This window comes from Myotis yumanensis, unplaced genomic scaffold (genome assembly GCF_028538775.1).
Source record: "Myotis yumanensis isolate MYYU_CA2020_CCGP unplaced genomic scaffold, mMyoYum1.0.hap1 SCAF_3, whole genome shotgun sequence".
Taxonomy (NCBI): domain Eukaryota; kingdom Metazoa; phylum Chordata; class Mammalia; order Chiroptera; family Vespertilionidae; genus Myotis; species Myotis yumanensis.
In genome coordinates, this window is record NW_027223754.1 from 102,368,407 (window position 1) to 102,392,979 (window position 24,573).

The window sequence follows — 24,573 nt, forward strand, 5'->3', positions numbered from 1 at the left end:
AGAAGCCTATACATCCCGGAACTCTACAACCACAACACCCAGGGACCAGCTGCGACCCCAGGAACACCAGATCTTTTTTTTTTTTTTTTTTGAGGGGGGGGGGGGGGGGCTAAAGTCTAGGGATTTTTATTTTTTATTTATTTTTTTTTATATTATTTTTTTTAAATCTTTATTGTTCAGATTATTACATTTGTTCCTCTTTTTTCCCCCCATAACTCCCCTCCTTCCAGCTCCCACCCCACCCTCCACCCTCACTCTCCACCCACTGAGTTCATCCATAGGTGCATGATTTTTGTCCAGTCACTTCCCGCATCTCCCACACCCCTTTTCCCCCAAGAATAGTCAGTCCATTCCCTTTCTATGTCCCTGATTCATTATAGTCACCAGTTCATTCTGTACATCAGGTTATTTATTCACTTGATTCTTAGATTCATTTGTTGATAGATGCATATTTGTTGTTCATAATTTGTATCTTTACCTTTTTCTTCTTCTTCCTCTTCTTAAAGGATACCTTTCAGCATTTCATATAATACTGGTTTGGCGGTGATGAACTCCTTTAGCTTTTCCTTATCTGTGAAGCTCTTTATCTGACCTTCAATTCTGAATGATGGCTTTGCTGGATAAAGTAATCTTGGTTGTAGGTTCTTGGTATTCAGCACTTTGAATATTTCTTGCCATTCCCTTCTGGCCTGCAAAGTTTCTGTTGAGAAATCAGCTGACAGTCGTATGGGTATTCCCTTGTAGGTAATTGAGCCTCTTTCTCTTGCTGCTTTTAAGATTTTCTCTTTGTCTTTTGCTCTTGGCATTTTAATGATGATGTGTCTTGGTGTGGTCCTCTTTGGATTCCTTCTGTTTGGGGTTCTCTGCGCTTCTTGGACCTGTAAGTCCATTTCTTTCTCCAGGTGGGGGAAGTTTTCTGCCATTATTTCTTGAAATAGGTTTTCAATATCTTGCTGTCTCTCATCTTCTGGCACTCCAATAATTCTGATATTAGTCCGCTTAAAGCTGTCCCAGAGGCTCCTTACACTATCTTCACACTTTCGGATTCTTTTTTCATTTTGCTTTTCCAATTGGGTGTTTTTTGTCGAATCTTTGGTTTGATTCTTGTGCTCCTCTGGTCTGCTATTGGGTATAATATTCTTTATTTCAGTCCGTGTATGCTTACTTTCTAATTTCTTTATCGTAGCATCGAGGGTCTCATTAGTTTTCGTGAGGCTCTGCACAAATTTATGGCAAGACCTCAAAATTGCGATTCTTAGCTCCATATCCTCCATTTCTGTCATGTTTTTTTGTCTCCGATCTTTTATGCTTTCTTGGTGCACCCCCTTGTGGTCTCTGTGCGCAGTCTTGTTCTAGCCAAGCCTTAATTGTTGTAGTTAACACTAGAGGGATTTGACCACCAGGCCGACTGGCTGTGGAAATCAGCTGTGGGAAAACTTCAGTCCTCAGGGGAGGTGCTAGTCCAGCCCTTGCCTGAGGCGATCGGCAAATGGCTGTGCGCAGGGTTTGGGCGGGGCGGGCTCAACAGGGCGGGGGGAGAGAGCAGCTATGGCCGCTCTCAGTCCGTCCCCAGGGCCTCTGCCTCTCTGTCCCAGCAACCGCTGCAAACCTCGGAGGGGCCGTAGCCAGACAGTCCCGCTTCTCCCGTTTGAGTCTGGGTCCCTAGAGACTCGCCCGGATCTGTAGCCCAGAGTCTGAGACTCACTCCTGATTGAAAACGACAATCGCGCCCTCAGCCGCCAGCCCGCTTTGCGCGCGCACCCTCACCACCGCACCGCCGTACCTTTAAATTTTCCACACTGCGCCTCCGCTGAGCGTCGGAATGCTGTTGTTTTTGCTTCTAGTTGAAGAGACTCTCCTCAGCCAGCCTTCCTGTGGTTCTGGTTGATGTCCGCTCCGACTTTTAGTTGTATTTTTGAAGTGGTTGTCCACGGCGGCAGTCTCCGGTGTTTACCTATGCCGCCATCTTCGATTCCTCCAAGTCTAGGGGGAACACCAGATCTTAAGCAGCGCAAATACGCGAACTCAGATGAGCTCTGCACCTTCTCACGGAAAGGTCAGATTTCGCCTAGGGAAAGGTGAGGTCGGCGATCCAGGCAGGAGAGAAACGCGCCAACAGGATCTAGAGGTTCGAGGGAAGTCTACACCCCACAGAATCCGCGGCAGTTGGGTCTAGTGTGATCCGCGAATCTGGAAGGGGATTCGCAGGGCTGCTGGCAGAAAGGAACTCTAAAAATCAACTCATAGCTGGACTGGGCGCAAAAAGGCACCCTGAAATTTTACCAGTGTGCCCACTGCTTAGTGCCAGGGGAAAAAAAGACTGCACAGACACGTTCACAGAGTTGTGCGCAGTGCCAGAAGGTAAAAGTCACGAGTTCGTGCACTTACTCTGGCTCTTTTTTTCTCTTTAAATCCTTGCTTTTGATTACTAAGCCCAGAATATAGGATCACCCAATTGGGGACACTCTAAGAGACTGCAGGGGAAAGTTGTTTCTGTGGAACCTGGGGATCAGAGCGGGGAGTAACGATCAGAGAACCAGTTCTAGGGCAGTCCATTCTCCCAAACCAGTATTAAGTGTGACAGGGAAAACAAAATCTAAATACTGGCTAGAGAGGACTTATAGCCCCGGAGGTCAATCCAGAAGCACTGCTACTCAGGGGTTGAATCACAAATTGACTCTTGTGCAAACACAAATAAAGGAGTGTAAGAAACAAAGAAATACTGCATGCTTGAAAATCAGGACAGTGGCTTACAACACAGAGAAGCAGTGGAACGCAGGGAACTACAATACTGTCCTGACTACCTACAGGAAACAGGCGTGTCAAACAAATAGTAGAAGTGAATGATCTTCACTACTGCACATTTTTATTTTTTAATCTTTTACTTAAGAAACTAAATTTTTTTTCTTTCTTCCTCACTTGATTTTACCTAATTATTATATTTTTATTTTTAATCACTATTATTACTACTACTATTTTATGTTTTTTTTAAGTGTCATTTTATTTTCTCTTTATCTTTATTTTGGGATTAGTGTTCTATAATCTATTTTCATTTTTCCTTTAGCATAATTTTACTCTATCTCAACTTTACCTTTATGTCAACAATCTCTTCGTCACTTTTCCCATTTTGTTGCCCTGTTTCTCTTACCCTATTCCTGCTTTACATTTTCCCTATTACTTCTTCTTACCCCGTTAAAAATTTATCTTACTGATATATCTAATTTCCAATTCACTACTCTAAGTCCATACACACCTCTCTCTTCTCTTTCTTCACTATCCAAAATTTTTTCTCTTCCTTTTTTTGTTGTTGTTGTTGTTATTGTTTTCTTGTTTTGTTTTGTTCTAGGTTTTTTTGTTTTATTTTGTTTTGTTTTGCCTTGCTTTCTCTCTGTCCTATTTTTGTTGTTCACTTGATTGTTGATTAGACTGGTTTTTTTGTGCTTGTTGGTGAGATTCTTTCTCTTTTTGTTGGTGCTTGTTTTTCTTCGTTGTTTTTTGTTTTGTTTTGTTTTTTGCTTCTGTTTGTCCTCTACTCACTTGTTATTACTTCTTGTTTGTAGTCTGCATTCATCTCTGGCTGTTTGTTGTTTGCATTTCTTGGGATTAGTGGTTGTTCTATTGGAGTTTTCTCCCCATATAAGTAGTTCCCCCCCCCTTCTTTTTTACTCTCTTTCTTTTCTCTCTTACTGTTTTTTCCTTTTCTCAATATCATTTTTGCACTCCTTTTTTCCTTTTTTCTTTTTCTTATCTCCTAATTCTCTTTTCTCTAGTGGTCACCATTATTTGGGATTATTAGTATCGTGAATACATTTGTGTTCAGTGCCTTGTGTGTTGTGTTGTATTTTGTGCCTTTAAATCAACAGAAAAGAGAGCTACATAACCAGATGCCCGGAGAAGAGAGATCATGGGGAGGCAAAGAAACAGACCGCAAATGAAAGAAAAGGAGGCATCACCAGAAAAGGAAGTAAACAAAATGGAGACAGGCAACCTGTCAGAGAAAGAATTCAGAGAGAAATGGTCATAAGGTCGTTGAAAAGAATGGAAGACAAATTCAACAATATGCATAAAAACCAAAAGGAAATGAGGAAGAACCAAGAAGAAATGAAAAATGACATCGCTGCTATAAAGAACTTAATAAAAAGCATCAACAGTAGACTAGAAGAAGCAGAGGACAGCATCAGTGAGCTAGAAGACAAGGTAGGAAAAAATACCCCAGCAGAGCAGCATCTAGAAAAAAAATTTTAAAAACAGAAGGAAAGCCTAAGAGAACTTTGGGACAACATGAAACAAAACAACATCCGCATAACAGGGGTTCCAGAAGGAGAGGAAACTGAGCAAGGAATAGAAAACCTGTTTGAAGAAATAATGACAGAAAACTTCCCCGATATAGGGAAGAAAAACCCACACAAACCCAAGAAGCTCTATGAGTCCCAAACAAAATGAACCCCAAAAGATCGACGCCAAGGCACATAATAATTAAATTGGCAAACACCAACGACAAAGTAAGAAACTTAAAAGTGGCCAGAGAAAGACAGAAAGTTACCTACAAAGGATCCCCCATCCGACTAGTGACTGATTTCTAAACAGAAAACATCAGGCCAGAAGGGAATGGAATGAAATATACAAAGTCATGCAAAGGAGGGGTCTGCACCCAACAATACTGTACCCAGCAAGGCTATCACTCAAAATTGAGGGTGAAATCAGGAGCTTCACAGACAAAAAAGGACTAAGGGAGTTTAATACTACCAAACCAACAATGCAAGAAATGCTAAAGGGTCTGGTTTAAAAATAAGAAGCAGGAAGCAAAGAAGGAACACAGGCGTAAAGAATAAAAATGGTGACAAACAAGTACCTACCAATAATAACTTTAAATGTAAATGTATGAAATGCCCCAATCAAAACACAAAGGATAGCTGAGTGGATAAGAAAACATGACCCATATATCTGCTGTCTACAGGAAAACCACCTCAGAAAAAAGTACTCACCAGACTGATGGTGAAGGGATAGAAAAAGGTTTTTCAGGCAAATGGAGATGAAATAAAAGCTGGGTTAGCAATACTTATAACTGACAAATTAGATCTCAAAGTGAAGAACATAACAAGAGATAAGGAAGGCCACTTCATAATACTAAGAGGAGCAATCCAACAAGAAGAAATAACTCTGGTAAACAGATACACACCCAATACAGGAGCACCCAAATACATTTAAAAAAAACTTCTAGAGGACATCAAGGGGGAGATTCACAGCAATAAAGTCATAGTAGGGGACTCTAATACCCCACTAACACCTTTGGACAAATCCTCTAAACAAAAAATCAGCGAAGAAACATCAATCCTAAATGACTCACTAGATCAGATGTAATTAATTGACATCTTCAGAACATTTCACCCCAGAGCCACAGAATATACATTCTTCTCAAGTGCACATGGGTCATTTTCAAAGACAGACCATATATTGGGTCACAGGCAAAGTCTCTTCAAATTCAAGAAGATAGAAATCATATCAAGCATCTTCTCAGACCACAAAGGCATAAAACTAGAAATCAACTACAATAAAAACAATGAAAAAAAAATAAAACACCTGGAGGCTAAATAGCATGCTATTAAACAATGACTGGGTTACCAGAGAGATCAAAGAATAAATAAAAAGCATCAGGGCAACAAACAACAATGAAAACAAAACAATCCAAAATCTATGGGACACAGTGAAAGCTGTCTTGAGAGAGAAGTTCATAGCTCTGCAAGCCTACCGCAAAAAAAAAAACAAGAAACAATGGTAATAAATTACCTAAACCTACAACTCAAAGAGTTAGCAAGAGAGCAACAATAAAAGCCCAGCATACGCAGAAGGAAGGAAATAATATAGATCAGAGCGGAGATAAACACAGTAGAGACCAAAAAAACAATACAAAAGATCAACAAAACCAAGAGCTGGTTCTTTGAAAAGATAAACAAGATTGATGAACCTCTAGCCAGGCTCACCAAGAAGCAAAGAAACAAAATCAGAAATGAAAGAGGTGAAATAACAACCAATCCCACAGAAATACAAACGATTATGAAAAAATACTATGAACAACTCTATTCCAACAAAAAAGACAACCTAGGCAAAATGGACATAGTCTTAGAAAAATACAAGCTCCCAAAACTCAACCAAGAAGAATAAAAAAACCTGAATAGGCTGATAACTACTGAAGAAATTGAAACAGCGATCAAAAATCTTCCAGCAAACAAAAGCCCTGGTCCAGATGGCTTTACAGGGGAGTTCTACCAAGCATTCAAAGAACTAAAACCTATCCTCCTCAGACTATTCCAAAAAATTCAAGAGGAAGGAACACTTCCAACCTCTTTCTATGACGCCAGCATTACTCTAACCCCAAAACCAGATACAGACACCACAAGAAAAGAGAACTACAGGCCAATATCCTTGATGAATATAGATGCTAAAATACTCAACAAATTCTAGCAAATAGAATTCAGCAACACATTAGAAAGATTATACACCATGACCAAGTGGGATTTATTCCAGGGATGCAAGGATGGTACAATATCCGCAAATCAATAAATGTGATACATCACATAAACAAACTGAGAGACAAAAATCACATAATCATATAAATTGATGCAGAAAAAAGCATTTGACAAAAGCCAACACCCTTTCTTGATAAAAACTCTCAGCAAAGTGGGAATAGAGGGCTCATACCTCAACCTAATAAAAGCCCTGTATGACAAACCTACAGCCAACATCATACTCAACGGGCAAAAACGAAACCCCCCTAAGAACAGGAACCAGACAAGGATGCCCACTTTCACCACTCCCGTTTGACATAGTATTAGAAGTACTAGCCATAGCGATCAGACAAGAAGAAGAAATAAAAGGCATCCAAATTGGAAAAGAAGAAGTAAAACTATCCTTATTTGCAGATGACATGATACTATACATAGAAAACCCCAAAGACTCCATCAACAAACTACTAGACCTAATAAATGAATTTGGCAATGTAGCAGGATACAAAATTAACACCCAGAAATCTATGGCCTTTTTATACACCAATAATGAACTCACAGAAAGAGAAATGAAAAAAACAATCCCATTTACCATTGCACCAAAAAAATTAAGATACCTAGGAATAAACTTAACCTAGGACGTAAAAGACCTGTACTCGGAAAACTACAGGACATTGAAAAAAGAGATAGAGGAAGACATAAACAAATGGAAGAACAAATAAACAAATGTTCATGGATTGGTAGAATCAACATCATTAAAATGTCCATACTACCTAAAGCAGCGGTTCTCAACCTGTGGATCACTACCCCTTTGGGGGTTGAACGACCCTTTCACAGGGGTCACCTAAATACACATCCTGCATATCAGAAATTTACATTATGATTCATAACAGTAGCAAAATTACAGTTATGAAGTAGCAACGAAAATAATTTTATGGTTGGGGGTCACCACAACATGAGGAACTGTATTAAAGGGTCATGGCATTAGGAAGGTTGAGAACCACTGACCTAAAGCATTCTATAGATTCAATGCAATACCTATTAAAATATCAATGGCATATTTCAAAGATCTAGAACAAATTCTCCAAAAATCATCTGGAATAAAAAAAAAGACCCTGAATAGCCACAGCTGTCTTGAGAAAGAAGAACAAAGTTGGAGGGATCACAATACCAGACATCAAACTACATTACCAAGACACTGTTCTCAAAACTCCCTGGTACTGGCACAAGAACAGACATATAGACCAATGGAACAGAATAGAGGACCCAGAAATTGACCCAAGCCATTATACTCAATTAATATTTGACAAAGGAGACAAGCGCATACAATGGAGTCAAAATTGCCTCTTTAATAAATGGTGCTGGGAAATTTGGTCAGATACATGCAAAAAAAATGAAACTACATCACCAACTTACACCATACACAAAAACAAACTCAAAATGGCTAAAGGACTTGAATGTTAGACGGGAAACCATAAAAATCCTACAAGACTCCATAGTAAGCAAAACTGCAGACATATGTCGTAGCAATATCTTTACAGACACAGATCCTAGGGCAAGAGAAACTAAGGAGAAAATAAACAAATGGACTACATCAAAATAAAAAGCTTCTGCACAGCAAAAGAAACCATCAACAAAACAACAAGAAAGTTTGCTGGAAGCCTATCCACCCTGGCTGCTTGAGGCAGTCCCTGCAGGGATGTTTCAAGGGACCTTGAAATGGAGATGAGAAACGCCCTAGCCCAGCCTTGGGCAAACTACGGCCTGCAGCCGGATCCGGCGGTTTGAAATGAATAAAACTTACTTTGAATTTATATTAGTTCACACAAACACTCCATCCATGCTTTTGTTCCGGCGGTTTGAAATGAATAAAACTTACTTTGAATTTATATTAGTTCACACAAACACTCCATCCATGCTTTTGTTCCGGCCCTCCAGTCCAATTTAAGAACCCATTGTGGCCCTCGAGTCAAAAAGTTTGCCCACCCCTACCCTAGCCTTTGGAATGGAATGGATGGGATTAAGATCAAATAGGATAAATGCAGATGTAAGAGGACAATAGGGGGAGGAACCTGGATAGGAGAAGAAAGGTTGTTTCCCCAGGTGAGGATTTTTATCAAAAAACCCTTTAACTGAGTGCCAGAGGGGTGGTTGGTCGCTTTGATCTTTGCTTGGAGTGACCTCCTTCAGTTACTTCCTTGTAGCTTAGTGGAACAATAGAGTAACCTTTGAATGGAGATGGGAAGCCCCCTGCCTTTTGTATAGAATGGATAGGATTGGGACCAAATAGTATAAATACAGATGTTAGATGACAATGAAAAGAAGAACCTGGCTATGATGATCACCTGAACACTGCCTCCGTGTCTTTCCTTCCTCGCTGACTCCGTCCACACCTTTGGGAACCCCTGGACCCGCTGGGGCTGGACCCCAGCATTTTGGTGCCCAAACAGGGACCCTGAGGTAAGCCCCCCAGTCCCCTAGGTAAGCCCCACTCTCGGGACGGATAGGACTCCACCGTAGGAAGAGGGTAGACAGTCTTTGCCGACTCCGTCCACACCTTTGGGAATCCCTGAAACAGGATTCCCCTAGGTAAGCCCCCTCCCATTGAGAACCCCCACACTCGGGACGGATAGGACTCCACCAGGGTGCTGCAGACCCCCCTATAGAGGATAAGTAGGGTAAGAAGGTGGATAGTACAGAACTTAGATTGAGAAGATGTGCCATACTGAGTCCAAAGAAAGAAGACTCTGTATTGATCTTTAGATTAAGAAGATGTGCCATACTGAGTCTAAAGAAAAAAGACTCCGTATTGATCTTTTAACACATATGCTTGCTAACAGAGGAGTTAAGGTTACTCCCAGTCAGACGGAACGTTTTATACAAGAAGTATGTCCATGCTTTTCTGAGGAAGGAAAGGTGCCGGAAAGGTAAATGTAAAGGCATGGGAGAAGGTAGGCCCAACGAGCCTTATCCTTAACCCCACTGCAGCCTTTCCACCCTGGGAAAGTGCAGGATTGGCAAGCTCTCCCTGGGGTGATAGATCAGGACTCAGGTAATAGCAGAAAGTGCCAATCCTACTCTTAAAATGGATACAAGAGAGCATTTGAGGTTTTTCTTTTTAATGCCTGCTTTGGATTGAGTAAATGCATTACGTGCGTCACCACAATGGACCCAGAGAAGCTCCTTGTCCCATCGTTCCAAAGACTTAGAGTTGCCCCGGTGACAGAAAAGCAGAAAAAAGAAGAAAAGAAAGGCTATGCAAGGGACTGATGTGCCAACATGGGGTCAGCTGAAGAAGTTAACAACTGAGGCCCAACAGATGGTAGAAAAGCAAGAAGTGGAAGCTACTCTCTCAGCCAAGTCTGAGGACTCTGAGTAAATCAGCAAAAGAAACTTTCATTTAGCAGAAACTCACTTATTTCATCAAATGGAAAGACTTACTTACAGGAGCCTGGAAGGGACCTGATGTACTTTTAACCTGGGGGAGAGGATATGCTTGTATATTTCCACAGGATGCAGACTCACCTGTGTGGATTCCAGACCGTCTAATCTGACCTTATGTCACACCACCCTTGGTCTCCTCCTCATCCTACTCCTCCCGGTATCATCCATATCAGCCGACCCAGAGGGCACAGCTGACTGCCCCCCAGACGACCGACACCACCATCAAGCACGGCCCTGATAGACCCTTTGATGCAGCCCTTCAACGCGCTGACGCTCCGGGAAGCCTGTAGCCAATGCCGCCTGCTAGCCACATCAACAAGGACAACCAAACCACTGACTTGAGGACAGCTGAAATCCCTTGACTGAAGATGTCAGCAACCTTCTACAGGAACAAGGCTCCTTATGCACTCCATCCACTATGTTTATAGCTGTGCTTGCTATCATTGCTTGTCAGTTTTCTTCCGAGTCTTAAGCAACCCAATCTGAGAGGTGGCCGCTGATTTACATGCGCTATCATTTAAAAAATAAAAAAGAGGGAATTTGCCGGAAGCCGGTCCATCCTTGCTGCTTGACACAGTTGCTGCAGGAAAGAAACATCTGCACAGCATATGTTTCAAGGGACCTGGCGTATATAGCATACTGTTCTTAATATAATATGTTTGCTCCCCTTAGCGCTATGTGTTTTAACCAAGGTCACCTCTCCGAGAAAGGTTGTTTCCCCAGGTGGGGATATTTCCCTGAAGTAGGGAGGGGATAAAACCCCTTAACTAAGTGCCAGGCGGGTAGTTAATCACTTTAACTACAAACAATTACGCTTAAGCTACATAATCTTTACTCCCTGGAATGGAGATAAGAATCGCCCTAACCTTTGCAATAGAAATTGACAGGATTAAAATCAACTGGTATAAATACATATGTAACAAGACAATAAACACCAGAACTTGGCTAGAGATCCTGGCTAGGCTGCTGATCAACTGAAGGCTGTCTCTGTGTCATTCCTTTGCCGACTCCGTCCACACCTTTGGGAACCCCTGGACCTGCTGGGGCAGGACCCCAGCAAAAGTTCACTGCATGGGAGAACATATTTGCCAATGTTATCTCCAATAAGGGTTTAATCTCTAACATTTTCAGGGAACTCATACAACTTAACAAAAGGAAGATAAACAACCCAATCAAAAAATGGGCAAAGGACCTAAATAGACACTTTTCGAAAGAGGACATACAGAAAGCCAAGAGACACATGAAAACATGCTCAAAGTCACTAATCATCTGAGAGATGCAAATCAAAACAACAATGAGGTAACATCTCCCACCTGTCAGAATGGCTATCATCAACAAATCAACAAACGACAAGTGCTGGAGAGGATGTGGAGAAAAAGGAACACTCATGCACTGCTGGTGGGAATGCAGACTGGTGCAGCCACTGTGGAGAACAGTATGGAGTTTCCTCAAAAATTTAAAAATGGAACTGCCATTTGACCCAGTAATACCACTTCTAGGAATATATCCCAAGAAAATAGAAACACCAATCAGAAAAGATATATGCACCCCTATGTTCATAGTAGCACAATTTACAATAGCTAAGATTTGGAAACTGCCTAAATGCCCATTAGCAGATGAGTGGATTAGAAAACTGTGGTACATCTACACAATGGAATACTACGCTGCTAAAAAAAGAAGGAATTCTTACCATTTGCAGCAGCCTGGATGGAACTGGAGAGCATTATGCTAAGTGAAATAAGCCAGGCAGTGAAAGAAAAATACCACATGATCTCACTCATTTATGCATAATAGAGAACATTATAACCTGATGAACAAAAAGATAGATACAGAGGCAGAGAAGCATCGAATAAACTGTCAAATTACAGCGGGAAGGCTGGTGAGTTTTGGGGGAAGGGGGGGTGGTAAGAGATCAACCGAAGGACTTGTATGCATGCATATAAGCATAACCAATGGACACAAGACACTGGGAGGGTGGGGTAAGGGCATGTGCTGGGGGGTAGGGGAGGCCGGGGGAAGGTCAATGGGGAAAAAAATGAGACATATGTACTACTATTTGTAATACTTTAAACAATAAAATAAAATTTAAAAAAAAAAAAAGACCATAGGTGGATTTTGTTTGTATCCTGATTTACATTGAAAATATTGTAAAATGGTATTTTAAACATTTTGGGACACAACTGAATATGGACTGGTATCAAACGACATTAAACAATTATTAATTTTGTTAAGTGTGATAATAGTATTTTGGTTAATAAAGGTTTTTTAAGAAATCTATACTAACGCACACAAGACTAAAAATGACATGATGCCTATAGCAATTAAAAATATCCTCAGTAGCAGAACCGGTTTGGCTCAGTGGCTAGAGCGTCGGCCTGCGGACTCAAGGGTCCCAGGTTCGATTCCGGTCAAGGGCATGTACCTTGGTTGCGGGCACATCCCCACTGGGGGGCGTGCAGGAGGCAGCTGATCCATCTCTCTCATGGATGTTTCTAACTCTCTATCCCTCTCCCTTCTTCTCTGTAAAAAATCAATAAAATATATTTTAAAAAAAAATATTCTCAGTAAAAGGGAAACTACAACAAAATGCTAATAATTGTCCCATCAAGATGTTGGGTACATGACTGTACATTGTATTGTTGTTACACTTTTTAAATGTGCATAATGAAAATATAAGAAAAAAAAAACAGCTTGATGAAAAGAGTGAATTGTGAAGTTGAAGTCAAGAGCAGGACAGGAGCATGGATCAAATGTCAGGAGCCTAAGTGGGAATCAGGTAGAAGGGCCAGAGGGAGGAGGATGAGATCAACCAAAGAGGAAAGGGAAGAATCTTGCAAACATGTATAATACATGTCTTGATCACTGCTGTTGTGCCAATACCTATTACTGTGACTAGCATATACAGTAAGTGCTCTGAAGTTATTTGTTTAACCAAATACACCATGGTCCTTTAATGGAAATGTGTGTGTATGGGGGAGGGGGGAAGGGGGGGATCTATCCACACTACTAGCAAAATAATCACAATCATTCCACCAATGAAAATTTATTATTTTGGGCACTGAGGTTACAAAAGTGGACAAGGCAAGCAAGCTCTGCACCTCAGAACATACCAACAAACAAGTCAACGGGCATATAGAGCATAATTTAGATGGTGGTGAGTTGGAGACAAATGAAGTCGCCTAAGGGGGAAGTGACATATGGCTGTTACTTTCCATTGGGTGGTCATGCTCAATGATGAGTATCCCCTGAGGAGAGAGACCTGAAGGGAGTAGGGAGACTAACCATTTTGGTATCTGAGTGAGGAGCATTCTAGGCAGAAAGAAAGGCATGTGCAAAGGTCCTGATGCCAGAGAGGATTCGATAGATTTCCAGATCGTGTGGCTGGAACAGAACATTCAAGGGCAAAATGGTAGAAGATGAGGTTAAAGAAGTACCTGGTCATGTGATGGGCATTTGAGCCACTTGGTATTATTCAGAATGCAACAGAAACCAATCTTTTTGCGTGAGTCACTTCTGCTGACATCTGTCTCACCTATCATACATTGACTTCTTGCCTTACAAAAGCTCTGCTGGCTGTTGCCTGACCCTGCAAATCATGTTGTGTGGACTCCACTGCTCTAGCCAAGCACAGAACCATTAACAACAATTAAAATACTTAGGTGATGAATGAATTATTGGTGTGGCCCAACATATGAGGTTGGGGTCAGTCCTAGTCTATTCTTAAGGAATGATTAGAAGAAAGTCTGATGAGCTGTATTGTTCATCGTGCCATTGCTTAACATGCCCGTCTGTGTGCCTTTCTCCTACCACTGGACACAGAAGTAATCAGTTTTACTTGGTGCTCCTTTTGTCCATCGGGAGTGAAAATATCACTGGAACTGGATTCAAAATGTCTGGCACTGGAGTTTCAGGACATGAGTTTTGGAACTAGACAGATCTCAGTTTGTGACGGATTAATCCATCTTCCTTTGTAACTTTTAAAATAGGGATAAAAAAAGTATAATATGTAAGAGTTAGAATTATTTGTATAAAGAATTTATCATGACACCTAGCACTTAGCAAATGCTAAATAAATATTATGATTTTTAAAAATGTATAATAGATGCTTGAGCATCTGATGAAATAACTTCACATTCAGCAGGTATTTATTACGATCTGTCGGGGACTTTCCACAGTTAGGTTTACATTATGGTTATTTTTCCCAGTGTGTAGTCTCACACTCATGTGTGTATTCCTTGAGGTGATAATGATAAGCATGTGATTTTTATGCTCAGTATCCAATACTCTGTATCTGAAAAGGTAAAAGCTCAATAAATGTGTGTTGAGAGCATGAGCAAAAAAAAAAAAAAGAAAACACCATCACTACTCTGCCTGGGATTCTAGTGCCACTGGCCACTCAGAAACTCACAATTACCCAGTCTGATTTGATTGGTATGGACCAAGAATCCCAATTCCAAGGCTAGATCTAGAGGGTCATACTTTTTTTTTTTAATATATTTTCCATTTGGAATGACTCAACTGTCAGAATTCCTGAGTGGTTTGACACCTGCATCAGAAGAAAAATCTCAGATTTATCTTTAAAAGAGATGGCATCAAAGTCTTTGATTTGAAAATTCAATAATAACCAGAGGAAAAGTATATTTAAAACCCACAACTGTACTATCTCTAGTTTCAAAACATGCTATGGCCTAAATAAAGTTCCCCCACAAAATAGTAATTATAAAATTTTAAAGGCCTTATGCCTTAGTATTTCATGTCAGCAAAACCAATATCAAGGGGCTTAAATTCTCTCTGAGACACCAATATGCAAGATACAATACCCCTTCATACAATCAACATCAGAAATTCTCAGTGATGTATGGTATCACAAGAGTGTATAATAGGAGAAAGTTCTTAACTTCCACAGATTTTACCTTCACTACCAAGGTTTGCAATCTATTGGGAGAAATTTATGTATTTCTACATAGAACAACTGGAGAGATTTCAACGATATAGAGTGGAACAAATGTACTGCCTTTTTAAATTGTTCTCAACTGATCCAGGAAAAGAAGTTGTTCATATAAGACAAGTTTGGTTCACAAAAATTTCCCTTTAAACTACACAACCAATAAAAAGTTAAAATCATATTTTTAAGAGCACTTAAGTTTTTTTTCAATTCTAATCTTCTAGTTCTGTGGCATTACACTACTCATTGTCCCAATGTTTGAAAATTCAAATAATGCTGGCATTACAATTCTGTCTAACCTTAAAACAGAAATGAGTTGAAAAGCAGTTGTAGAGCGGAACAACTGAAAATCCTAATACAGGAGAGCCTGATAGGAGGGCAGGGGTAGCAACTGCAGCAGATGGTGCTTCCTCCTTTCTCATGAGTGTCAGGCACTTGCCCTACACACATTGCCAATCCTTCCACTATTATGAAGAGCAGAAGGCAGGAAGAGGGGGCGCTATTGTGCTGGGCACTTCTAGTAACTACTGCACCAAAAACACCCAGCCCAACCCAAGGAAGCAGGCTGTTTCCAATTCTTAAAGCCTTCAGGGACCTCTACCAGACCTTAGTTTCACAAAAGGGCTAAACATAAGTAACATATGCAAACACTCCTTGCAGGCCCGAGTAACTTAAAAGAAAATCTTCACAATGTGAACCACCGTAGCTTCAACATTAGAAAAAAAAATAGCTTTGACTTGTTCAATTATTGGCTTAAAATGCAAAAATAACCCACTACATCTATACGTACCAAAGTTTTAAAATGTGCTCCTATTATTGCCGAAAACAAAAATTATTAATCTAGTGTTTCATACAATATTTGGGAAAGTACCTGAAATTACAAACACAAGGATGACTTGAAAATTTAAGGAGTGGGAAACAGACAAACCTTTCCATCTAAAAAATTTTCTTGCGTGCCAAAACACTCCAAAATATTTTTATGTATGGCTTTAGTTAAACATTATACAATCCATTATGTGCACACTTATCTATACTAATAAAAGAGAAACATGGTAATTGGTGTACGACCGCTACCCTTTTCATTGGCTAATCAGTGAGTATATGCAAATTAACTGTCAGCCAAGATGGCGGCCGGCAGCCAGGCAGCTGGAAGCGAACATGAGGCTTGCTTGCTCCCGTGACTGCAGACTCCAACGTTCCCCGCCTGCGCTGCCAGCCTCTGAGCTGGCAGTTTGAAACTTTGTAACAAAACCCCGGAATCTCAGAGCTGGAGTTATACATTGTTTCGATTATAGAACGGCAAACAAACCAGCGGAAGCCTCAAAGCTAGAGCCAGAGTTAAAGCTGGCCCAGAATAAAATAAAAAAAAGAGAAAAAAAAGGAGCGGTTGGGAGCTTCAATCAACAATCGCCAGCCTGAAAGCAGCCCTCAGCCCCTCACCCAGACTGGCCAGGCACCCCAGTGGGGACCCCCACCCTGAAGGGTGTGTGACCAGCTGCAAACAGCCATCATCCCCTCATCCAGGCTGGCCAGGAACCCCATTGGGGACCCCCACCCTGATATAGGTCACCCTTCAGGGCAAACCAGCCGGCCCCCAGGCCTCTATTCTATATAGTAAAAGGGTAATATGCCTCCCAGCACCGGGATCAGCAGAGCCGCGAGGCCTCCTGGCACCGGATCAGTGTGACAGGGGGCAGCACCCAAACCCCCTGATCGCCCCACGGCTCTGTGTGTGACAGGGTGCGGCGTCCCAACCCCCTGATCGGCCCTGCTCTGTGTGTGACAAGGTAGAGCCATAACCTCCCCATCAGCCCTGCCCTGAGTGTGACAGTGGCAGCGCCCCAACCCCCTGATCGGCCCTGCTCTGTGGGTGATAGAGGGCAGCGCCCCAACCCCCCCACCCCCCCCACGGGCCCTGCTCTGTGTGTGATGGGGTAGAGCCATAACCTCCCCATTGGCCCTGCCCTGAGTGTGACAGTGGTGGCGCCCCAACCCCCTGATAGGCCCTGCTCTGTGTGTGACAGGGGGCGGTGCCCTAATTCCCCTATTGACCCTACTCTGTGAGTGACAGGGGGGAGCTCCTCAACCCCCTGATCGGCCCTGCTCTGTGAGTGACAAGGGGGAGCTCCCAAACCCCCTGATGGGACCTGCTCTGTGCATGACAGGGGGGAGTTCCCCAACCCCCTGATGGGCCCTGCTCTGTGCATGACAGGGGGCAGCGCCCAACCCCCTGATTGTCCCTGCTCTGTGAGTGACAGGGGGCAATGCTCCAACCCCCTGATCGACCCTGCTCTGTGCGTGACAGGGGGTGGCGCCGCAGCCTCCCCATCAACCCTGCCTTGAGTGTGACATGGGGCGGTGCCCCAACCCCCCAATCAGCCCTACCCTGAGCGTGACTGAGGGTGGCATCACAACCTCTCGATCCGCCCTGCTCTGTGCATGACAGGGGGCGGTGCCCCAACTCCCCAATCAGCCCTGCTCAGAGCCTGACCAGGGGCTGCACCTAGGGATTGGGCCTGCCCTCTGCCACCCAGGAGCAGGCCTAAGCTAGCAGGTCATTATCTCCTGAGGGGTCCCAGACTGCCGGAGGGCACAGGCCGGGCTGAGGGGCCCCACTCTTCCCCCCCGAGTGCACAAATTTTTGTGCACCGGGCCTCTAGTATACACTATAAAGGAAAAATAGCCTGTTTGTAGACAGTTTGTAAAACTGCACCTTTTTCAAAGGTAAGCCAGACTGGGCCACAAAATGTCCTTTCTGAAGAAAACATTAAAAGCCTTTCAAGCTGGAGGGCAAACACTAAGCTTCTGCCAGGCAAATAGAATAATTTTTACTTAGTGGATAGACAAAGTGAATAGATTACATATATGAAATTATCAAAATCATAAGAACCCAAACCTAACTTACAGAAACAAAAACCCGCTGCTTTTTCATTTTTCATCCAATTTCCTGATCTGATCTAACTCAGACCTTAAAGAGCCCAGAGAACATTTTTGTGCAAAGACTTCACCTAGGCAGCAGCCCTCGCAGCCCACACCGCACCTGCCCGCGCCCCGCTCCGCCTACCAGGCTCTGGGTCCCAGGACCCCGTACCTAACACCGCCCAGCCCGGCCCTGCGGAACAAAGTGCCGCGGATCCCTTCCAGGGCACGGAAGGACCCGAGAGACGGACTCGACCTTGGTGCCGCCCCAGGGCGGCTGCACAAAGAGCCGCACTTCCGGCCAGACAGCCCACCCCCACTCACCGCGCTTTGGTGGCGTCCTGGGTCTGGAGGACCGGCTTGGCGAAGGGGCTCCGCAAGGGGTAAACACCGCGAGGCTTGCTTCTTTGCGTGGGTTGAACTTTGAAGCTCCGTCTCCGCCGACCCCGCCGCCTCCGCCTAGCCTGCCTCTCCACAGCCCGCGCTCCCCGCCCAAGCTGCGCAGCCGGGCCTCGGACTTCACTTCCGCCTGGAGCGCGCCGCCGCGGGGGGCGCGCCTGCGCGGACATCCACTGCACCTTCCAGGCTCTGGAGGTGAGGTGCAAGCTCCCGTCTGTGTCCGAGGGTCCCTCTGTGCCTGATGGAGAGATGGAAAGAAACCAAGTGGTCTGGCGACCCTCCAAGGTACAGGCAGCGGTTCTCAACCTGTGGGTCGCGACCATCGGAAAACACATATAGCATATCAGATATTTACATTAGGATTCATAACAGTAGCAACATTACAGTTATGAAGTAGCAACGAAAATAATTTTATGGTTGGGGGTCACCACAACATGAGGAACTATATTAAAAGGTCGTGGCATTAGGAAGGTTGAGAACCACTGAAGGTGGATAGCCAGAGAGGCCCATGGCGCCAGCGGGTCGTCCCTGTTGATCTTTTCGAATAAACGCTTATATGGAATGTTTTTCCTCAACCTATTTTTGCTGTTCCTACTCATGTATTATGGAAGGAACATATTGGAACATAATTGTAGCGTTTTCTTAATATCTTATTATTGCTGGAAATGGAGTATCCCTTTCCCCACTCTGTGCTGGGTGTGGGGTCCTTACTATATCTGGAGGAAAATAATTTTCTGAGACTCGCATAGGAGGGTGAGTAACTTTTATTTGCATGGAATTAGATCTCTGGATTTCCAAAGTCCCATTTCCCTTAAATTAGTCCTGGAAGATGTGTAGCTGGGGATTCAGTAGAGCTAGAAGCAAAGTCAGCATCCAAAGTTTTCTTTCCATGTGCAGTTGGGTCTAGTGCAGCATCAGGCTAGTTGCAGGTCTGTTAGTCCATTGTGTGGTTACGCACATAGCCTGTGAGCCATGTGGGCGAATGCAAGGTATCTAAGTGTTATGCCCAGATTTCAAGATTCCCAAGAAACCACATCAGGGAGCCATCCAATCCAATGAAAAAGCATAAGAATCTGTATTTCAAGCTAACTTGAGCTCTCCATCCACCAGACTCACCGACACATCGGCTAGCCAAGTGGCCAAGAGAGAGCAAACCCCTCCCAGAGACCGGTTATATAGGGGGGGGTTGGAGTAAGGGAGGAGAAAGGACTGTGCTTTGCCGATTGGCCAGGCACAAGTCGATGTCCCGTTCCTGGGTGTGGCTAGCAGAGTCTTAGACTTCCGTGAAGAAGCTCCTTGCCCAACACGTGGCCAAGGTAAGATGGAGGACGTAGCCCTTACCCTGGGGGAAGGTGGAGGGCGTAGCCTTCGCCCTTTCATTCCCCCCTTTGTCTTGGAACTTCCGGCTCAATCATGAGACGGACTGCACTTTTATTCCACCATTGCTAGAGGCCCGTACTGGGCATATCTTAACACTCCGGTGTGGGGTGAATTTCCCGCCAAAATATAAGATGGCGCGGGCAATTATTTAGGTTTCCCGTGCAAAATCAGGGATTTTTATGATACCTATTACCCCAATGGGTATGAAACGGTTCGCATACGCAGGTAGGTATCTTTGTGAACGGCAAACAAACAAATATTTGGTAATATGCAGTTACAATCGGACCGAGTTTACACGTTTCCCGCACTCCACCGCAAATCTATATGAACCGAGTTAAGACGGCTCCCGCGGAGTACGCGCAAGTCACGCGAGCCGACTTAACTCGTTTCCCCCACTCCAAGTGTTAACAAATGGTCTGGTGGAAGGGGAAGAAATCATTTTAGCTTTAATAACTTTTATTGAAATAGGATTTTTCTTCTTAAAATTCCTCCATGGCTATCAAAAAGCCAAATCAAGATTAATTTATCTACTGTCCTGATGTTTGCATAAACACAACAAGAATGGTAACTGACTACCTTTGCTGGAATTTCATGGTTGAATCTTAATGTGCCCTGTAGGGCCAGGAAGCCTCGCCACCCAACTGCCATCAGGCCCGCCTGCAGTATCTGCTGAGTTAGGTGAATTCTTCACCTGTAGCAATTCCACCTGAGCCCACGCTCCAGGCTTTAAGCCCATCTCAGTAGCCCTCCTACTTGTTGCGGCCCAGAGTGTGTGGGGGTTCCACAGGGACGCAGAGGCATCCCTACTGCTCCCCTTCTACTCTTACCAACCGCCAGTGATGATAGGGCATCGGCCTGACACTCCAGCGCCAGCCATCTTCAGGGCTTCCAAGCAGAATACCAGGCTTTCTTCGTGGCATTCTTACTGGCTTCAAGTCTTTAGAGCTCAGACAGGGCTCTTTAAAACATGATACTCCAGTCAAAGTTTTCCGTTAATAAAACCACTATTAGGAACCGGTCTTATTGAATCTATGCAAAGAAATGTATTGCCATGTTAGCATTGCCAAATTTCGGAGGAATTACATAAGAAGAAAGACATACTGCTCTACTCTAAGATTTTCTGATTTTCCTTGCCAATTTCTTTTAATTGTTGGCATTAAACTTTCTTTCTATGCATAACCATGCCTCAGACCTTCTACTCTAAACAGGCTTTTTTCAGACTACCCCTGACATGGGCATGGTCACAAAGGCCTGCAAGCAGTACATAGGCTGCCAACTGTTAGCTGTCTCTCAACAGAGACCAAAACCTGATGGGCACTGTTCCCTGCCCAGGTGGGCACCTGCCCTCTTGGCAGCTAGGCACCCTTTACTTTTTGGGGTTCACCCCACATAGTACCCTTCCAGGACAGCCAACATACATTCAAACCTGCAAGAGAATTAAAGGTCAATATAACACATCAATACAATGAAACATAATATAGGCATCATGGCCGCTTTAGGCAGCCACATCTTCTGCTACTAAACATGTGATACTAAAGTCTATTCTTGACCTTCCTATGAATTGTCCTTGTCTTTTTGGAGCCATGTCCATGAAGATGCAGGCATTATCTAAGTCTATTCAATGTTACCAGCATCAGGCAGGTCGAGCACGCCGTAGCTTGAGCAGGTTGCATTATTATCTCGGATGGGTCTGCTGACCAGACGTGGATGTGATGGACCCAGGTCGCGACGCCGTCTATCGTCAGCATCACGGAGTTGGGTGTAGGGACCTTTCCATCGAGGCTCCAGGTGGTGCCTTTTGACGTAGACCCAATCTCCTGGTCTGTGCTGATGAGGAGTTGGGGTTGGGCCAGTCTCCTGGGTGGCGCCGAGGCGCAGCCAAATGTCCTCGTGCGCCCTCTGGAGCCCTCTCAAGAAAAGAGACAATTCTTGCAGCAAGAAAGTCAGGAATGATAGGGGGTGGGGCCTGACCAGCTTCATTCTCGCCTATCTTTACAGATTTCAAGGCCCATTGTCTTCCTTCACAGGCAGGGGGAAGGGCCCATTAAGTCTCTGCCTTGAGGAACTGTGAGCCCCATCTTTAAATGTCCCAATCAGACTAGAATTCCAAAATCCCAACCCAGCACAGAATATTACATAGAAAATCAAAGTTTCCAGTAAACAACAGAGATGCTTATAAACATCAAATAAACATTTATACTTACACCTTTTCAGTGAACAAGTATTTTTACAGCCTTGGGCTCTTGAGCAGATAACAGGGACACCGTCCAAGTCCCCTGATGGGGGCCTAACAGGAACAGATGTGGGGGTCTTCCCTTTCCCACATCCCAGGACAGGATTCTTGACCTATGTCTTATTCAGATAGAAACGGTTTTTATCACAAACAAACAAACAAATCCAAAACCAAGAAAATCAAGGCCAGAAGTACCCTCTGATGTTTTAGGGGTACCAAGGAAGGAGAAGTTAGGCAGTGTCCAGCCCTTCTCACAATCCACCACCAGTGACCAGTTCCAGCTTACTGGCCTATTATTCATTTAACATTTCTTTCCTCCCATCACACCAAAGCCATGCTTTCTAGTTAAAACTTTTAGCCTTAATTTTTAGGTGACATGTAAATAATTAACATTCCTCAGATTAACAATACATTCAAATTTAACAACAAAGATACATATTTAAGCAATAAGGACAGATCAATTTACAGAAACCAGTTTCTACCTGAAATAATCGTACTTTAGAAATTAGATTACTGCTATCAGTCCCTCCTAAAGACTTTGACATAACCTTTGATTGTCTTTAGTTTAAGGAAAGCAGGGTTTTCTAGATTTAAGAGATTAGTTTAAAAATAAATCCTCGAAGCAAGCACGCTTGCAGCCCCATAAAACTCCGCCTTAAAGCTCCACCCCTGAGTAAATCAGAGGGCGGGGCCTTTGCTGTTTCAAGATGGCGGCCCCCAGGGGAGTGGCAAACCATGCGGCCAACGTGGCGGATGCCAAGGCTTGGAGCCCAAAATGGTGGCTGTACCAATAAGCAAAGGCATTTAGTTACCACAATAACACAATTTTTCCCAATTCAATCCGAACATTTTTTGTCAGGTTCATCTCTGCCATTTTTAAGGCCAAAACAGTCTCGGGTTTTTATTCTGTACACAGCAAATGGTCAAGTTCAGCTCAAAACTATGCGCACTCGTTTTTAAACTGGTATTTTCCCTTTACACGTGCACAGAAATCCCAGATGCATTTTAAAACTTTTACATTTCTAGCTGGGGCGATCTCCATGGGAAGAGGCCGGCTCGCATCCAGAGCCGCCGCCGCCCCCGGCCTCCCGGGTGTCCAGCCCTCAGGCTCCGCGGGGGACCTTCCCCCGACCCGATGCCGACTGGGGCCTCGCTGCTCCCGCCTCCCATGAGCAACGCGCCAGCCCCGCCCCCCGCGCTCCACCTGGCTCCACTCACTCGCCACAAGCCCGGGGCCAACACCGGCCAACGCAGGCCGCCGCCGCCGCGGCCAGGCTCCGCGAACGAGCTTGTCCGCGCCCGGCCCGAGCCCCCAGGGCCGCCCCCCTAAGGCGCGCGCGCCGCCCATGGCGCCGAGCGCAGGCCCAAGCTGCGGGGCTCGGGCTGCCCGGGCTGCCGCCGCCTCTCCCGGCCTCCGGCCTCTCCCAGGCCGCGCCGCTCGGGCTCTGGCTCCGGCCCAGCGCCTGTTGCCGACCGGGCCGGAGGCCGAGCCCCCAGGGCCGCCGCCACAGCCGAGCCGCCCGGGCCTGCGGCGCGGCCGGGCTCCGGGGCAGCCGCGCGCCGGCTTCAGCCTCCGCATCCAGGCGCATCTTTCCTCTCCTGCGGCCCGAGGCACAGTGATACCTGCTCACCTTCCCTGCCTGGGAGGCGCGCAGGCGGGCGGGGACCGCTCCCCTGCCTTTACACTCACATACTTTCACCAGACATTCATTCAGAGTTTAACAACTTCCCAACTCCTGAGGGAGCTCTAAAGCCTCCCCCAACCTCCTTGAAATGATCAATCACAATACCCAAAGGAGCAGTCTGAGTCCGTCCCATAACATCCGTCCAGTAAGTCCACAGAAAACAGAGAAACAGGCACAGACAAACAGGGCCCAAAACAGCCTTCCACTTCCATGGAAGAGACAGACGATGGCTTACGCCAAACCGGCGGGAACTACCCACCTCGTCTCAGATTGGGGTTTCTACAGACCTTCCGCCTTTTCGGAAGCAAAATTACACCCCTACAGATACAGATGGAGGATCGAGGCGTCCCCCAACTCCTCCCGCCCTTTGACCCCCATGTGCATCCACGGTCAATGTGGGCGAATACAGATTTCAGAAGTGAGCTCACACAGAACAGATAAAGCACACAGAACAGACAAACACAATACACAGACACTTACCGCGGCCATGCAGACTCTACGAATTGGGGGAGTCCCTACATGGCCTTGGGAACCCCGGGCGAGCCCCCAAATGTTATGCCCAGATTTCAAGATTCCCAAGAAACCACATCAGGGAGCCATCCAATCCAATGAAAAAGCATAAGAATCTGTATTTCAAGCTAACTTGAGCTCTCCATCCACCAGACTCACCGACACATCGGCTAGCCAAGTGGCCAAGAGAGACCGAACCCCTCCCAGAGACCGGTTATATAGGGGGGGGTTGGAGTAAGGGAGGAGAAAGGACTGTGCTTTGCCGATTGGCCAGGCACAAGTCGATGTCCCGTTCCTGGGTGTGGCTAGCAGAGTCTTAGACTTCCGTGAAGAAGCTCCTTGCCCAACACGTGGCCAAGGTAAGATGGAGGACGTAGCCCTTACCCTGGGGGAAGGTGGAGGGCGTAGCCTTCGCCCTTTCACTAAGAGAGTGCCAGAAGCCAAGAGGGCAAGAAATCAAACTTTTTGTTTAAGTGATTAAATATCTCAAATCTTCCCATGCCTGCAGTGGCCGTGCCTATGCTGACCAATGACCTGTTCTCAGGTGACAAACAC

General features: G+C 44.7%; 1 protein-coding gene across 3 annotated transcripts in view; it reads right to left on the reverse strand.

The window, feature by feature from the left end:
* FAM168B (family with sequence similarity 168 member B) overlaps positions 1-18,328 on the reverse strand; it is an 84,513-nt gene extending 66,185 nt beyond the window's left edge. Inside the window, exon 1 of one of the 3 annotated variants that reach the window (XR_011470791.1) lies at positions 18,136-18,218. The gene's annotated coding sequence lies outside the window, so the exon portion shown is untranslated. Of the gene's footprint in view, positions 1-1,783; positions 1,983-18,135 lie in introns of those variants that run through there. The other 2 variants (XM_070409220.1, XM_070409218.1) reach the window with 2 other exon arrangements.
* Between the last annotated feature and the right edge of the window lie 6,245 nt (positions 18,329-24,573).